Below are 13,861 nucleotides of genomic sequence, written 5' to 3' on the forward strand. Positions count from 1 at the left end.
TGTATCGGCACATCAGGGGAAACATCACATGGAATACTAGAAGAAATATCATGCATTAAGGTCGGGGCAGAGAAGCCTAATGTATTTGAACCCAAAGGTTCCATAACATTTTCAGTATAGACATGTTCTTCTAACATAACATCATAATCATCATCATCATCATGATAGGGATTTTGCAATCTAGGATAATTTTCAATCCTAAGGTCGGAGCTATTACAAGAATAAAACTCTAATTCATGGGGGTGACTCATATCATGTGGTGTTGTTCCTGTTTCCCTAACGGATTCCCATTGATGGGTTTTCTCTGCAATCTCGGCTAAAAAATTCCATGCATCATCCACAGATTTATCAATAAACTCACCATTACACATAGACTCAACCATGGTTCGAGATTTAAAGTCTAGTCCCTCATAGAGGATGACGACAAGTCTCCACTTCTCAAATCCATGGTGCGGACATTCGCTCAACAAATCATTAAAACGTTCAAAATAGTGAAAAACAGTTTCCTCATCCAATTGGACAAAACAATTGATACTTTGACGAATAGCGATGGTCCTATGATGTGGAAAGAATTTTTTGAAAAATAGATCTGTGAGTTGGTCCCAAGTGTTGATTGATTGTGGTCTCAAACCATAAAACCATGTTTTGGCCCTTTCCTTTAAAGAAAATGTAAACAAACGCAATTTCAGAGAGTCTTCAGACATATGATCAGGTTGCATAGTCCGACAAATTTGTTCAAACTCTCTTACATGAGTATAGGGGTTCTCAGAATCGAACCCTCGAAATATAGGAAGTATTTGTATCATGCTTGCATTTATTTTAAAAGGGTTATTGGTTTGAGGTAATACAATACATGATAATGGAATTTTTATTGACGGATACATGTGTTCATGGAGAGCACGAGGTTGGCCCATTTTGAAAAGACACAAAGCCCACTATTTGGTTTTAATGGGTTTTCAAAAATTTGGTTTTTTTATGGGAAAATTTTGGTTTTGATGGGATATAAAAGAAAAAGAAAATTTGGTTTAAAATTGGGAGCAAAAGAAAATTTTGGTTTTTTTTTTGAATGGGAGCAAGCCCACTGTTTGTCCTCTAATGGAATGGAAGGAAGGCTGCGGCCCACAATCAGTTACAAGCTCAGCTGGGTTTAAAAACCCAGAATACAAATTACCAGTCCAAATTAAAGAAGCTCACAAAAATTAAATACACAAGCCCACAAATTAAACAAACAAGCCCACAAATAAATTATTACAAACCCAACAGAAAATAAGAGAAGCCCAAAAATTGGCTTTTAATATTACAAGCCCACAATAAAAAAAATTGGAAGCCCACAGGTTGGGTTCTCTTAAATGGGTTACCTTTTAAGCACAGCCCAGCTGCTCTGATATTGTTGCAAAAACCCAGTTGGGCTTTGGTTCTTTTCCTTGGTGGCGTCCCAGCAGAGGAAAAACAGGTTCAGAACAGCAGGTCCAACAGCAAATGAAGTGAAGCAGATGCAGATGCAAATGTTATGCAGTGAAATGCAAAAATAGCTAATAAAACTACAAGAAAAACACAGCACCAATCCCCGGCAGCGGCGTCAAAAACTTGGTAGGCTTCTAAAAGGTCCTAAAAATTATCCCCGGCAGCGACGCCAAAAACTTGGCAGTCCCGGAGATGTGTATAAAATTAAGCGTAATAAAAACGCGGGCCTACAGTAATACCGCAAGTGCACGGTCGTCGGTTGTAGCTCGTGCAAGTACGGGTCGATCCACAGAGACTGGGTGTGTTTTGTAGTGTTTAGCTATTTGGGCTCTAGAATTTGCTAATGGGCTTTGAATACCAAAGGGTCTTGAAGTGCACTAGGCTTTGGCCTTAAACTTAGGCTTGGGATGAACTGGGCCTCAGAGTTGAGTTCAGGCTTTTGGATTAAGCCCACAGTTGAATGGTTTGGGCTTTGGTTTGAGCTGGGCCTGTGGTCTTTCAACAATTTACAATGGGCTTTTGGTCTTAGAAACTGGGCTTGGTTTAGCTAGGCCTTTGGGCTTCACTGAATTGAACTTGGGCTCAGTGTTGTGTTTGGAGCAGTAGCAGCTAACAAGGCTGGGCCTGGCAGGAGAAGTGGAGTGGCAGCAACAGCAGCAACAGGGAGAAGGCAGCAGCAGTAGGGGCAGAAGCACAAGGCAGTGAATGCAGCAGGAACAAGGAGAACAAGAATTGCTGCCTTGCACAGCAGCAACACTGCAAAGAGGAATGAAAGCAACAGAACAAGCAATGCAGCAAAGAGGAAGGAAAGCAACAGGACTGCAAGTGCACAGTGCAGTGCAGGGGAAGAAAACAGTGCAATGCAGCAGTGCAATGCAGCAAGGCAAGTGCACAGCAGCAGTGCAAGGCAAGTGCAAGAGAGGCAACAACAGGGCAAAACAAGGCAATGAAGAACAAAGGCAGTTAACAGGAAAGACAATGGAGAAAATTTACAAGACAATGACTAAACAAGCAGAGAACAATGCAAATGAACCAAGACAATGACTAACAGCAAAGAACTAAACAACAACAATAGAAATGAACCAAGGCCTAAGCCAAGGGCAGGGATGATAATGAAACTGAAATGGTGACAATGCAAGGCCAAGGGAAGAATACAGGCATACAAATAGAATGGGAAGAGAATTAGCTTGCTATGAGCACTAATTTCTCCCAATGCTCAATCAACACAATGCATCCTAAGCATACAAAAATGGAATGGCAAGATAATCAGCTTGCTATGAGCACTGATTTCTTCCATTACTCAATCAATTCAGTGCTTCAAAGGTTTCTAGCCTAGCATTCCATTAAACTAACAGCAGTGAACTAAACATTAACATTACACAAACATCAACAGGAACATGCACATTTAACAGGAACATCAACAGAATATGAAAACAGGAAATTAAAACATGAAATTAAAACAAGCACATTAACAGGAACATAACAAACATTTAAACTACTAAACAGGGAATGTAAATTGCAAAACCTAAATTGAAATTTAATTGAAATTTAAGAACTGAAATTAAACCTAAACTAACCCAATTTTGGGGGAATCTCGGCTAGCCCAAGAACACCCTTTAACATCCTACAGCACTTCCCTTTTATAGCTTACAACAGATTACAAAATTTCACCAAACCCTAAATTGCAAACCCTAACTTTTGGGGAAAATCAAATTCGACATACCCATGTGTGAATTCTGCTCGACCCATGCCCTGTTGATGTTCTACTGCTCCTCCTCTAGCTCTTGTTGCGTTGTTGGCCTAGCCCTAGACGTCTGGGAACCCTAGCTTCTCTCACTGTCGAGTTTGCAGCATCAGGACTCGATGCTACAGACGAGAAAGGGAGAGACAAGGGTGGTGATTGACTCCTGCGTTTGTCGGGGGAAGGTGGTAGTGGTGGTGTTCGAGGTGGATATGGAAGAGATGGTGGTGATGGAGTTGCAGAGCTCTGCAAATTTTTGGGAAGAAGGGGAAGAACTCGATAGAAATGGGATTAGGGTCTGTTTGTTTGGGGTGTAGGTGTTCGGTTGCTAGGGTGTGAAGCAGGTGCAGCGGAGTTTGATGATATGCGACAAGGAGCGATGGATGGGAAGATGGTAGGTGGATCCAACGGCGATACGGAGGTAAGCGTGGAGCGACCGTCGGATGAAGGGATGTAGAAAAACGGACGACCCAAGATGGAGATGGGCGTTGCGATGTAAAGCGGGGGCTTCGGAGTTTGATGTGCGATGATGGAGCGACCGTAGGATGCTGAGATGCTTCGATCTGACGGCTGAAATCCGAGACGGGCTTGGATATAGAAAATGGGTTTGGGTAAGGGTTTTGGGCCTTGGGTATGCCAAGCCCATATCTTCTTTAAGGACAATTCTTCTTCTTCAAGCCCACTTCTAGCCTTTTGGTCTTGTGCACAACATTCTTCGCGGCTTCCTTGTGTAATTCCTCCCGGCTTTTCACTACTTTTCTGCTCTTTTCCGCTCTGCTATTCATCCAAACTTTATTTATTACCTAAAAATGCAAAATTAAGTAAGAAAAATATTTATTCTTGAAAACAATGAAAATACAGAATATGGGATAAAATGTAGAATTAATGCACAAAAGATGAGTTAAATGCCAACAAAAAGGGATAAATATATACAATATTTGGCACTCATCAAGCCACATCAATGACCCACCACCTCAAGTGGATCAACCAACATAAGAAGAATCCAATTATGTTATATCTACTGAAGAAGAAGGTGGTGATAGAGAAGTTTTTGAAGAAGAAAGTGGTGAAGAGGAAGTTGGTTAAGAAGAAATTGGTGGCAAGGAATTTGGTGAAGAAGAAACTGAGAAGGAAGTTTATGAAGAAGAAGAAAGTGACAAGGAGGTTAGTGAAGAAGAAAGGGAGAATGAAGTTGATTAAGAAGAAAGTGACAAGGAAGTTGATAAAGAAGAAGGAGAAGTGCAAGAACAAGTCCAAGGAGGAGAAGTTAAAGAACCAGTCCAAGGAGGACACCCTCAAGAACAAGGTAAGACAGAAGGTAAGAAACAAAAAAAATGGTCCAAAGACGAAGAAAGGGGACCACATGCCCGAACCTCTAAAGATGTTTCCTCGCGGCGCTAATGATCCCGTTTATGGGTTACTCAGTGATGGAGGAAAGGTGTGATGGGGGTAAAAAGAGAGTTGGGCCGCGATCGTTTGCCATACCATATTAACTACCTAAACCTTATGCTATGTAACATAAAATTTATTATCCATGTGGTATTTTGATTATTTTCTATCGGATTTGTTTTGTTTTACAGGATCACAAGGATGTCGTTCATTGTATGAATCCAGGAATGTTAGTGAGTCTGATGAAGAATTGGCCACTGGAAGCAATAGAATCAACCGTTGGAGAAGTACATGAAGTAATCGACCTAGTCAATTTTGCGGGGATGATGATTGCGTTCGGAAATTTGGTTCTTTGTTACGACAAACCTCTTTGTTCCACCTTTTCCGAGAGATATTATGGTGAAACGGATACTTTGCATCTTCCGTTTGGAGAAATGAAGATAACTCCATATGATGCGAAGTTTATTACCGGGATAAGCATAGAAGGTAAAGTTGTGAATCACAAAGACTACGCGCAAGAGCTTGATTGGGACAAGATTTACGCGTTTACCAAGAATGTGTTCCAATTGGATGAGTATAAGACTAAGTCAGAGATGATAGTAGGCCAAGCAAAGCAGGGGATATTTCATCTCTCGAGGATGAGGGACAACTTCATGGGATAAAGAATCTTCGTGCGCAGGGAAAAGTGTTAACCCGTGAACGTATTATCGCCGCATCCAATGCGTATTTTCTCTACATACATGAGCTGTTATCTGATGAGTGCCAAATATTGTATATATTTATCCCTTTTTGTTGGCATTTAACTCATCTTTTGTGCATTAATTCTACATTTTATCCCATATTCTGTATTTTCATTGTTTTCAAGAATAAATATTTTTCTTACTTAATTTTGCATTTTTAGGTAATAAATAAAGTTCGGATGACTTGCGGAGCAAAAAGAGCAGAAAAGTAGTGAAAAAGCCGGGAGAAATCACGCAAGGAAGCCGCGAAGAATGGTGCGCACAACCTCATTTTCTACACACAAAAACGCCTCCGTTCTCAGCCATCAGATCAGTTCTCAGAAGCATCTGATGGTCGCTCCTTCATAGAGCATCAAAATCTGAAGTCTCTGCCAAGCACCACAGCGCTGAAATTCCAAGCCTTCAGATTAGATGGTATTGAATCCAACGGTTTCTCCCTTGCTGTTCATCAAAGTTTGATATCTCCGCCTTACACTACAGCACCTAACCTAATCTAGCACCGTTAGTTTCGTTGTATCACTTCATCCGACGGTCGCTCCTCGCTTGCCTCCGCATCACCGTCCGATCTACCTACCAGCTCCACATCTCACGGCTTAGTCTCGCTGAACATCAAAAATCGATGGAGCCGCCACACACTGGAGCACCCGAACCCTACCACCTAACCAAACACCCCCCTTCTTCCCAAAACAGTCGAGCCCTTCTTCTCCCCCTTCCTTCTCCTCTGCAACTCCACGACCACCACCTGCTCCGCCACCAACCCTCTGTCACCACCATCTCTACCACCTAACCTCCACCAAATCACCACCAAACACCACCTACACGCCGTAGCTACCTCCCCTACCTCTATAGCCATCTAACTTATTGATTTTTCACCAATGAAACCCTAGGTGATAAATCAATAAACTAGGTGAGGCTATAAGACGTAATTGAAGCATGGGAAAGGTGCAGCAGACCAAGGAGAAGAATGGGTCGAATTTAATTTGATGTTGCTACATCAAATTAGGTAAGAATTTACGAAACCCTAATTTCTCAATATTTGGGATTTTTATGGAAAACCCTAATTTCTGTTAGGGAGAGCATAGGGAAGCTAGAGTAGGGATATGGGTATGATTGAATTAGGTGAATTAGGTAAAACCAAACCCTAATTGTACTGTTTTCAATTTGGGGATTTTTTTGGGTAAAACCCTAATTGGGTATTGGGTATAAATATGGGTGTGGGATTGGTGTAGAAAGGTATGTTTGGAATAGCCAGCATCCAGGACTTTCATGTCCTGTTAATGTTTTTAATTTCAGTTCACTTTTCAATTTCAGTTCATGTTCTGTTAATGATGTTTTTTTTTAGTTCAATTTGCTGCTTGTTTGATGTTCATGATAGACTTTCATATCCTGTTAAATGTATCCTGTTAATGTGCATGTTTAATTTCATGTTTTGATTTCCAATTCATTCCTGTTACATTTGTCCTGTTAACATGTGTTGTTGCTCACTGCCATGTAATGTTTACTGTTATGTGTAATTTGCTGTTAGTTTGATGAAATGCTAGGCTAGATACATTAGAAGCATTGAACTGATTGTGCAATGGAAGATATCAGTGCTCATAGCAAGATGATTATCTTGCCATTCTTGTTGTATGCTTAGGTTGCACTGTTGATTGAGCATTGGGAGAAACTAGTGCTCATAGCAAGCTAGTTCTCTTCCCATTCTATAGGAATGCCTGTATTCTTGCCTTAGTATTGCTTCATTTCAGTTTCTTTATCACCCCTGCCCTTGGCTTAGGCCTTGGTTCATCTTGCACTGTTTTATGCTTGTAGTTGCTTTGTTCTTTGTTTCTGTCACTGTTTCACTTCCATGTTCATTTTGCTTGCTGTTATCTTGTTGTTTACTGCTTTGCTTGTGCAGCTGTCTAGTTTTCTTTTGCTGTTTAGTTTTTCCATTGCTTTTGCCCTGTTGTTTCTTCCCTGCCTTGCAAACTGCAGTACTGCTGCTGCAACCCTTGCTGCATTGTTTTCCCTTCCCCTGCTGCTGCACCTGCTGTTGCTGTTGCCTTCTCTGTCACTTGTGCTGCTGCCACTTCTTCCCCTGCCTTGCAAACTGTTGCTTCTCACTTGTGCAGCTGCTGTGCAGTCTTGCAGTTCCTGCAGCCAAGCAAAGGCCCATCCAACTGAGCCCAAGTTCAAATCAGTGAAGCCCAAAGGCCCAGATAATCCACAGTAACCAAAGCCCAAGGTTTAGTTCACTGAGGCCCATTTCATTAAGGCTCAAAGCCCAGTTTAGGTTAAGGTTAAAAGCCCAATCCAATCAACTGTGGGCTTAATCAAAAGCTTAAGTTTAAGGCCAAAGCCCATTTACATTTCAAAGACCAACTGAGCCCAAGCTCAGTTCCTTTTATTATTATCAAACCCATTAGTACTCAAAGCCCAATTTAAGCCAAAAGGCTTCATAGCCCAATAGCAATTTAGGAACCCAATTAGCTAGAAAACTCCAAAACACACCCGATCTCTGTGGATCGACCCGTACTTGCACGAGCTACAACTGACGACCGTGCACTTGCGGTATTACTGTAGGCCCCCGTTTTTATTGCGCTTAATTTTATACACTTCTCCGGGCCCACCAAGTTTTTGGCTGGGGATAATTTTTAGGACCTTTTCAAAGCCTACCAAGTTTTTGGCGCCGTTGCCGGGGAATGTTTTGCATTTAAATATAATATCTTTTACAAGCCTGCCAAGTTTTTGGCGCCGCTGCCGGGGATTGGTGCTGTGTTTTTCTTGTTGTTTTTTTAGCTATTTTGTATTTCATTTCATAGCATTTGCATCTGCATCTGCTTCACTTCATTTGCTGTTGGACCTGCTGTTCTGAACCTGTTTTTCCTCTGCTGGGACGCCACCAAGGAAAAGAACCAAAACCCAACTGGGTTTTTGCAACAATATCAGAGCAGCTGGGCTGTGCTTAAAAGGTAACCCATTTAAGAGAACCCGAATTGTGGGCTTCCAATTTTTTTAATTGTGGGCTTGTAATATTAAAGCCAATTTTTGGGCTTCTCTTATTTTCTGTTGGGTTTGTAATAATTTATTTGTGGGCTTGTTTGTTTAATTTGTGGGCTTGTTTAAATTCTTTCATTGGACTTGTATTTTGGACTCTGGGTTTAAACCCAGCTGAGCTTGTAACCGATTGTGGGCTTGTTTCCACTCAAGAGTGGACCTCGAAACCAAAGTTTTAAAACAAACGTCGGGCCTTAACCAACTGGGCCAAATTAAACTTTCAAAATTAAAACTTAGTGTTTCGTGGGCCGCAGCCTTCCTTCCATTCCATTAGAGGACAAACAGTGGGCTTGCTCCCATTCAAAAACCAAATTTTATTTTCTTTTAAAAAAAAAAAAAAAAAAGTTTTATTTTTCTCCCATTTAAGTCCAATTTTAGTGTTTTGAAACTTTCCATGTCTCTACACTTTTTCTTTTGGGTTGATCCTCAACTCTTTAGACTTTTGGTGTATGGTGATTTTTTTGTATATAATCCAGTAGATAAAATTTCTTAAAAACCCTTTTGTTCCTTTTGTATATATTTTGCTAATCCAATATGATCTCGGCTGAAATATGTTGGATTTTTGCCTTGAATAACGGAGTTTTAATTCTGCTTTCGCCGAAATCGGGTATTCTCTCTCCTTTTACTCTACTCAGCATGTCCCTTTCCATATGTTGCATTTTAATTCTTTCCATATTTTGAAACATTGAGGACAATGTTTAGTTTAGGTTTGGGGGTATAGAGTAGATACCATGATAATTGGACATAATTGGAAAACGAACTCCTTCTTCTTTTTGGAAAAATTGAAAAAAAATTCCAAAAAAATTGAAAAATCAAAATTCAAAAAAATTAAAAAATGAAAAATCATAAAAATGGAGCTCATTTACCTTGAAATGTTGACTCTTGTGCAAATATGTATTTTTCTTAGGAGTCTTAGTCTAGATATTTAGGCACCCTGATTCTAGCACAATTCACATAGTGATAAGAAATTTGCACGCGCACGATCTACCAATACATGTATGGCCTCGATCTTCAAGGTGTTTGATAGGAAGTTACGATTGCCAATCACTTTAGAATACTGAACGAAACTTGACTAGCTTGTTCTTTGGTTGGTTGGGATAGAAGGTGGAGGTTACATTAAGAAAGACAACCATCGAATTTAACTGGGTGCATCAAAAAGGGCTACCTCTTGCAAAGTGTCATGTAATCTTTTGTTTCCTTTTGTATATGTATCAAAAGTGTTTCCATGTAAAAAAAAAAAAAAAAAAAAAAAAAAAAACGATGTATATATTCAGAAAAAAAAAAAAGAGAAAAAAAAAAATCAGAAAAATACAAAAAAATCAAGTATTTATCAATTCCATCATCTCTTGTTCCAAAAATAAAAGAGAATAGTCAATGTAAATAAGAGTCATGTAAAGAGTCATCTTTTGTTGTTTTTTGTAATAAGCAAGGAGGGTGTATGCCATTGATGTACAACGCGAGTAATTGTGAAATACCTCCAACTCATTCACAATTCTCGTAAAGTCCGGACAGCTAGCTAGATTTCGACCTCAGTTCTTAGCCTGAGAAACTATCTCTTGGTGATTAGTAGTCATAACTTCAGATCTTTCTTTACACATGTGTAGATACACTTTACACTCTTATCACATGTCTTTTTTTGTTATCAGTGCTAGGATTGTGCCTTCGATAGCTAGATTGACATCTCCATTTTGCTGTGAGCTTAAACTGTTTTGCACATGTCACATTTGATGGAATATGAGCTTATATTTTGACCTAGGTTTTGTAGGTACACCTCTGGTAAACCTTCACGAGACTTCAACTCGTCCACTAGGGACACTTAGTGGTTTAAAAGGCTTAGTGCATACGCTAAATGCATTCGAGAGACCAGCGACAGTGGTATAGTTAGGATTTCCTTAGTTTTGTTTTACTTGAGGACAAGTAAAATTCAGGTTTGGGGGTATTTGATGAGTGCCAAATATTGTATATATTTATCCCTTTTTGTTGGCATTTAACTCATCTTTTGTGCATTAATTCTACATTTTATCCCATATTCTGTATTTTCATTGTTTTCAAGAATAAATATTTTTCTTACTTAATTTTGCATTTTTAGGTAATAAATAAAGTTCGGATGACTTGCGGAGCAAAAAGAGCAGAAAAGTAGTGAAAAAGCCGGGAGAAATCACGCAATGAAGCCGCGAAGAATGGTGCGCACAACCTCATTTTCTACACACAAAAACGCCTCCGTTCTCAGCCATCAGATCAGTTCTCAGAAGCATCTGATGGTCGCTCCTTCATAGAGCATCAAAATCTGAAGTCTCTGCCAAGCACCACAGCGCTGAAATTCCAAGCCTTCAGATTAGATGGTATTGAATCCAACGGTTTCTCCCTTGCTGTTCATCAAAGTTTGATATCTCCGCCTTACACTACAGCACCTAACCTAATCTAGCACCGTTAGTTTCGTTGTATCACTTCATCCGACGGTCACTCCTCGCTTGCCTCCGCATCACCGTCCGATCTACCTACCAGCTCCACATCTCACGGCTTAGTCTCGCTGAACATCAAAAATCGATGGAGCCGCCACACACTGGAGCACCCGAACCCTACCACCTAACCAAACACCACCCTTCTTCCCAAAACAGTCGAGCCCTTCTTCTCCCCCTTCCTTCTCCTCTGCAACTCCACGACCACCACCTGCTCCGCCACCAACCCTCTGTCACCACCATCTCTACCATCTAACCTCCACCAAATCACCACCAAACACCACCTACACGCCGTAGCTACCTCCCCTACCTCTATAGTCATCTAACTTATTGATTTTTCACCACTGAAACCCTAGGTGATAAATCAATAAACTAGGTGAGGCTATAAGACGTAATTGAAGCATGGGAAAGGTGCAGCAGACCAAGGAGAAGAATGGGTCGAATTTAATTTGATGTTGCTACATCAAATTAGGTAAGAATTTACGAAACCCTAATTTCTCAATATTTGGGATTTTTATGGAAAACCCTAATTTCTGTTAGGGAGAGCATAGGGAAGCTAGAGTAGGGATATGGGTATGATTGAATTAGGTGAATTAGGTAAAACCAAACCCTAATTGTACTGTTTTCAATTTGGGGATTTTTTTTGGGTAAAACCCTAATTGGGTATTGGGTATAAATATGGGTGTGGGATTGGTGTAGAAAGGTATGTTTGGAATAGCCAGCATCCAGGACTTTCATGTCCTGTTAATGTTTTTAATTTCAGTTCACTTTTCAATTTCAGTTCATGTTCTGTTAATGATGTTTTTTTTTAGTTCAATTTGCTGCTTGTTTGATGTTCATGATAGACTTTCATATCCTGTTAAATGTATCCTGTTAATGTGCATGTTTAATTTCATGTTTTGATTTCCAATTCATTCCTGTTACATTTGTCCTGTTAACATGTGTTGTTGCTCACTGCCATGTAATGTTTACTGTTATGTGTAATTTGCTGTTAGTTTGATGAAATGCTAGGCTAGATACATTAAAAGCATTGAACTGATTGTGCAATGGAAGAAATCAGTGCTCATAGCAAGCTGATTATCTTGCCATTCTTGTTGTATGCTTAGGTTGCACTGTTGATTGAGCATTGGGAGAAACTAGTGCTCATAGCAAGCTAGTTCTCTTCCCATTCTATAGGAATGCCTGTATTCTTGCCTTAGTATTGCTTCATTTCAGTTTCTTTATCACCCCTGCCCTTGGCTTAGGCCTTGGTTCATCTTGCACTGTTTTATGCTTGTAGTTGCTTTGTTCTTTGTTTCTGTCACTGTTTCACTTCCATGTTCATTTTGCTTGCTGTTATCTTGTTGTTTACTGCTTTGCTTGTGCAGCTGTCTAGTTTTCTTTTGCTGTTTAGTTTTTCCATTGCTTTTGCCCTGTTGTTTCTTCCCTGCCTTGCAAACTGCAGTACTGCTGCTGCAACCCTTGCTGCATTGTTTTCCCTTCCCCTGCTGCTGCAGCTGCTGTTGCTGTTGCCTTCTCTGTCACTTGTGCTGCTGCCACTTCTTCCCCTGCCTTGCAAACTGTTGCTGCTCACTTGTGCAGCTGCTGTGCAGTCTTGCAGTTCCTACAGCCAAGCAAAGGCCCATCCAACTGAGCCCAAGTTCAAATCAGTGAAGCCCAAAGGCCCAGATAATCCACAGTAACCAAAGCCCAAGGTTTAGTTCACTGAGGCCCATTTCATTAAGGCTCAAAGCCCAGTTTAGGTTAAGGTTAAAAGCCCAATCCAATCAACTGTGGGCTTAATCAAAAGCTTAAGTTTAAGGCCAAAGCCCATTTACATTTCAAAGACCAACTGAGCCCAAGCTCAGTTCCTTTTATTATTATCAAACCCATTAGTACTCAAAGCCCAATTTAAGCCAAAAGGCTTCATAGCCCAATAGCAATTTAGGAACCCAATTAGCTAGAAAACTCCAAAACACACCCGATCTCTGTGGATCGACCCGTACTTGCACGAGCTACAACTGACGACCGTGCACTTGCGGTATTACTGTAGGCCCCCGTTTTTATTGCGCTTAATTTTATACACTTCTCCGGGCCCACCAAGTTTTTGGCCGGGGATAATTTTTAGGACCTTTTCAAAGCCTATCATTATCTTCCCCCACGTTTCTGGTTCCTGTGTGAACACTAACTTTATTCAGTTGTTACAACCATTTGACAAGATTCACGAATATTCTTGGGGTACTGCCATCCTTGCACACTCGTTGAACGAATTGAGAAAGGTTTCTAGGGATCAAAAGAAATAGATCGGAGGGAACATGGATTTTCTGCAGGTCTGAATATATTTTCACTTCCCAATATTTTTCTAATAGGGATCTTGTGAACAAACATTGGGACCGTAGGCATTATGGATACATGTACACCTACAACAGTAAGATGAAGAAACGAAAAGAGGTTTATCTGATGCTGAGACGCTAGTTGGACAACTTGACGACGAAAGATGTTGTCTTTGAGATGTACAATAAGGACATGGATAAAGAAAAAAGGAAAAATGTTTGGGTGCGCCGAGAAACAAGATTATTTTGGGCATTTTTTTAACCCAAGAGGATATGTAATGTACAATCCGATGAGATTCACAATACAATGTTGTTACATACAAAAAATATCAAAGAAGCACAAGAAGTTTAAAATGAACGAGAAAAAAACCGAGTCATTAGATAATAATAATGAGATTGTTCACCACCCTTTACCATCACCTGATTATTGGGAAAGACAGAGGGTTCAACAGACATGCTATGAATGGTCGATCGAAAACAGATGATGAGGAAATTCCGGGTTACATGCCATGGTACCTCAATGTTTCACATACTTGAGTGATACGAGAAGATAAAAGGCCCCATATAGAGGAAAAATATACAACTCTCTAATACCTGGTGCGTAGTGTTACTCAATTACGGTTTTGTTAATGGTTTTAGCATTATTTGTTGAATGTTTTTTGTTTAAAATGGAAATAGAGAAAACGAGTCAGGCACTTGATAAACCAAGCAAAGCTACAT

The sequence above is a fragment of the Papaver somniferum genome, unplaced genomic scaffold (assembly GCF_003573695.1).
Source record: "Papaver somniferum cultivar HN1 unplaced genomic scaffold, ASM357369v1 unplaced-scaffold_21, whole genome shotgun sequence".
Lineage (NCBI taxonomy): Eukaryota > Viridiplantae > Streptophyta > Magnoliopsida > Ranunculales > Papaveraceae > Papaver > Papaver somniferum.